Genomic DNA, 5,000 nt, shown 5'->3' on the forward strand with positions numbered 1-5,000 from the left:
CTCTCCCTCTCTCCACCATGTGCAGTTCTAGGCAAATTTGCCCCATTCTCCTGCCTTCTCCCCATAACCCCTGACACCCGCACTAATCCAGAATCTATCTATCTCTGCCTTAAATATATCCACTGACTTGTCCTCCACAGCCGTCTGTGGCAATGAATTCCACAGATTCACCACCCTCTGTGAGAAAAAGTGTTTCCTCGTCTCCGTTCTAAATGGCTTTCTTATGATTTTACCACAACCCTAGTCAACAGCAGAATATTACTCTGATTACGAATGACCCACGAAATGTAAACACTACCTCCTCCCACAAAACCACTAACGCCCATTCCAGATCCCTGACAAGAATTGTGACCTAATTGTTACTGCAGACGCTGGATCAAACCGAAGATAGACACAAAAAGCTGGAGTAACTCAGTGGGACAGGCAGCATCTCTGGAGGGAAGGAATTCGGGTGACGTTTCGGGTCGAGACCCTTCTTCAGACGAAGCTGCCTGTCCCGCTGAGTTACTCCAGCTCGTTGTACCAGAGCTGTTTAATACTCAGTATATGAGTGTGTTTTTGCTGTGTATTGTGGCGGTGGGTTTGTTGGTTGGTGTTGCTGTTTGTATTCGACATATTATTCTTTGTGAATCATTGATCATATTTATTTTTGGTTTTCAAAACAAACCGCGCATTCCAGCCTAATGTCTCATTACCAATTCTACTCCCGGTCCCAACAGCAATCCATGCATCTCAGCTCCTTGCTCCTTGAATCTGCCCGACAAACAAGACGTTTCGCCGGCTTACTCCCTCGGAGTTTATCCCATTTATATATTGGAAACGAATGCCCAGAAAAATATCCCGCTCGATGCAATGGTGACTGTGTTATTCAACTGCAAAGTATCGATGCTACAGTTTCATTACATACACCTTAAATTCAAGCCTTAATTCGAGTCCAGAACCAGGAGCCACACACAGTTTAAGAATAATGAGTAAGCCATTTAGAACGGAGACGAGGAAACACTTTTTCACACAGAGAGTTGTGAGTCTGTGGAATTCTCTGCCTCAGTGGAGGCCGGTTCTCTGGATGCATTCAAGAGAGAGCTAGATAGGGCTCTTAAAGATAGCGGAGTCAGGGGATATGGGGAGAAGGCAGGAACGGGGTACTGATTGTGGATGATCAGCCATGATCACATTGAATGGTGGTGCTGGCTCGAAGGGCCGAATGGCACCTATTGTCTATTGTCTGTTAATTTCAAGGCCAAATTACATAAGCCTTATTATAACCAGGTAAAATTAAAATAGCATCATTGTAACTCTATGATTAACGTTCTGGTTTATGAACCCATGACCAGTCTACAACAAATTCAATATGTGATGTAATATCTCTGTAAAATACAACACAAGATACAACGACTTTATATATACGTGCGCGTGTGTGTGTATTGTTGATTGTAAATAACACCAAAAGAAACACGCAGAAATTATGAATTAGATTTACACGGACTGTGTTAAAATAAGTCTTCGAGTAAACCTTGCGATCCTTTGTTTAAGAAGGAACTGCAGATGCTGGAAAATCGAAGGTAGACAAAAATGCTGGAGAAACTCAGCGGGTCAGGCAGCATCTGTGGAGAACATGGATAGGTGACGTTTCACAGAGTGCTGGAGTAACTCAGCGGGTCAGGCAGCATCTGTGGAGAACATGGATAGGTGACGTTTCACAGAGTGCTGGAGTAACTCAGCGGGTCAGGCAGCATCTGTGGAGAACATGGATAGGTGACGTTTCGGGTCTGGACACTTCTTCAGACTGAAAAATAAAACTGTGATGAATAAGGCAGAAATGATATATTAGATATATTGTACATGGCGAATGTAAAAACATTCCCTGAAACAAGCTCTTGAATGGACGTTGGACTGGTTTAATCTTTCAGTAATCGTGTAATGTGAGTTGTCGAATCTTGCCAAGATGTTACAGAGTGGGTCCCAAGTACTGGTTGATTCAGGTGCCGCCCGAACTATCAGCCTGAAGAAGGGTCTCGACACGAAACGTCACCCATTTTTTCTCACCACAGATGCTGCCTGACCCGCTGAGTTACTCCAGCATTTAGTGTCCGATCTCCGCCGTCCGGGAAAATTGAGTTCATGTACAGAACGCCTTTAAAACTTCTGCACCTTTCTGATTCTTGCAGTCGGCGGGGCAGTACTCTGCATATCACCAACTTGGACAACATTCCATTTTTTTAATCAAGCCCGACTTTGGAGTGTGGGAAGAAACCGGAGCACCGGAGAAAACCCACGCAGGTCACGGGGAGAACGGTCAAACTCCGTTCAGACAGCAGCCGTAGTCGGGATCGAACCCGGGTCTCCGGCGCCGTGAGGCAGCAACTCTACCGCTGCGCCACCGTCTACCTCTGAACACTAGACCCGTTTCCCAATCAGCACAATGTATTTATTTATGTACCAACAAATCGCCGCCAGACCCTTAGAATAAAGTGTCCACATTTAGTATGGAATGCTATACACAGTATGTGTGTGTGTGTGTGTGTGTGTGTGTGTGTGTGTGTGTGTGTGTGTGTGTGTGTCTCTTTTGTGCCATTAATTGGAGCATAAATACATTATTTTTCTCCAAGACCATCATTTAAACCCGGACTGAATTTGCGTCGCGGCTGAGCATGTTTTCCAAGCGGAGGTTAGACACATGGAAACAGGTTTAAGAAGGAACTGCAGATGCTGGAAAATCGGAGGTAGACAAAAATGCTGGAGAAACTCAGCGGGTGCAGCAGCATCTATGGAGCGAAGGAAATAGGCGACGTTTCGGGTCGAGTCCCTGGAAGGAAATAGGTGACATTTCGGGTCGAAACCCGAAAGGGTTTCGACCCGAAACGTCGCCTATTTCCTTCGCTCCACAGATGCTGCCTCACCCGCTGAGTTCCTCCAGCATTTTTTTGTCTACCTCCGATTTTCCAGCATCTGCATTTCCTTCTTAAACCTGTTTTCCACGCGAGCGGTTTTCAGGTGGAGGGTTAAAAAAACTCAACGAAATTAAATTCGAAAAGAACTCGAACAAGGGCAAGTCTCACAAGAAAATTTCTGGGTATCGAGTGGAGCCGTTGTCCTGCGGAGTTAACTCCGGCTTTTAGTGTCTATCTTAGGGGAATAAACATGGTGTTGTATTCCCTGTTTAAGAAGGAACTGCAGATGCTGGAAAAATCGAAGGGAGACAAAAATGCTGGAGTAACTCAGCGGGTGAGGCAGCATCTCTGTGGAGCGAAGGAATAGGCGACATTTCGGGTCGGGACCCTTAAAAATGCTGGAGAAACTCAGCGGGAGAGGCAGCATCTATGTGGAGCGAAGGAAATAGATGACATTTCGGGTCGAGACCCTTAAAAATGCTGGAGAAACTCGACGTTTCGGGCCGAGACCCTTCTTCAGACTGTACAATCGCGGTTTATTCCCTGTTTAATCGTTGCGTTTCGAGGTTTGGTTGATAAGGTTGGGCCCAGTTGGCAAGAGCTCTCTCTCTCTCTCTCTCTCTCTCTCTGCAATAAACCCCGGGGGGGGGGGGGGGGGGCTGTAAAATTCGCCGCGATTTCGTTAAGGGGAGAGAGTGAGTTAGTTAAAACAAAAAAGAAGGGGGCTCTGTCTTTGGCGAAGCGAATCCTCGCCAGCCGTTGAAAAATTACTCTGCGAATAATTTCCATCCCAAGACACGCCGCGGTTCCTTCTCCAGAAGGTCGACTGTCAACAGATATTGATGTAAATATTCAGATTAGTAAATCAAACTGCTGGGAGCCAAGACGCAGGCGACTGGGGGCAATATTATAAACTCTAGTTACACACACACACACACACACACAAGCCCAGCTTCCATTCCAGATGCAGCGAGAAGCGGATTAAAACATTTAATGCAATAATCAGGACAATATTTCAATTCTGGCGCGTTTCTATGTTTCCTTTCTCGTCGTTAATTTGTTTGTGCCCTATCGTTCTTCCAAATCTCTCTATATCTCTCGCCCCCCCCCCCCCCCCCCCCCCCGACTCACAGTCTGAAGGAGGGTCTCGACCCGAAACGTCACCCGTTCCTTCTCTCTCCACAGATGCTGCCCGTCCCCGCTAAGTTACTCCAGCTTTTTTTGTGTCTATCTACAATTAAATTCTTACTCGCAGCAGAAGAGGCAGAAGGGAGACATAGAAACATAGACAATAGGTGCAGGAGTAGGCCATTCGGCCCTTCGAGCCTGCACCGCCATTCAATATGATCATGGCTGATCATCCAACTCAGTATCCTGTACCTGCCTTCTCTCCATACCCCCTGATCCCTTCAGCCACAAGGGCCACATCTAACTCCCTCTTAAATATAGTCAATGAACTGTGGCCTCAACTACCTTCTGTGGCAGAGAATTCCACAGATTCACCACTCTCTATGTGTGAAAAATGTTTTTCTCATCTCGGTCATAAAAGATTTCCCCCTTATCCTTAAACTGTGACCTCTTGTTCTGAACTTCCCCAACATCGGGAACAATCTTCCTGCATCTAGCCTGTCCAACTTCACCTTTGAACTTCCCCTTTGAACTCTCGTTTTCACACCTTGCCCTTCCATATCTCTATTCTCCCTCTCGCCCCCTAACTCTCAGTCTGAAGAAGGGTCTCGACCCGAAACGTCACCCTTTCCTTCTCTCCAGAGATGCTGCCTGTCCCGCTGAGTTACTCCAGCTTTTTGTGTGTCTATCTACAATTAAATTCTTACTCGCAGCTGAAAGAGGCAGAATGGAACGGAGAATGTTTGAGACAAATAAGAGAAACTGGAGTTAATTTTTTAATAAAGACTTGGGATTTAAAATGTCAGCCCGAATATGAAGGTGGAAAGCGGAGGAGGTTGGGCGCGGGCGGGTCACTATTGTTTAACTACCTTCTGTGGCAGAGAATTCCACAGATTCACCACTCTCTGTGTGAAAAATGTTTTTCTCATCTCGGTCCTAAAAGACTTCCCCCTTATCCTTAAACTGCGACCCCTTGTTCTG

Source organism: Amblyraja radiata, chromosome 8, assembly GCF_010909765.2.
Source record: "Amblyraja radiata isolate CabotCenter1 chromosome 8, sAmbRad1.1.pri, whole genome shotgun sequence".
NCBI lineage: Eukaryota > Metazoa > Chordata > Chondrichthyes > Rajiformes > Rajidae > Amblyraja > Amblyraja radiata.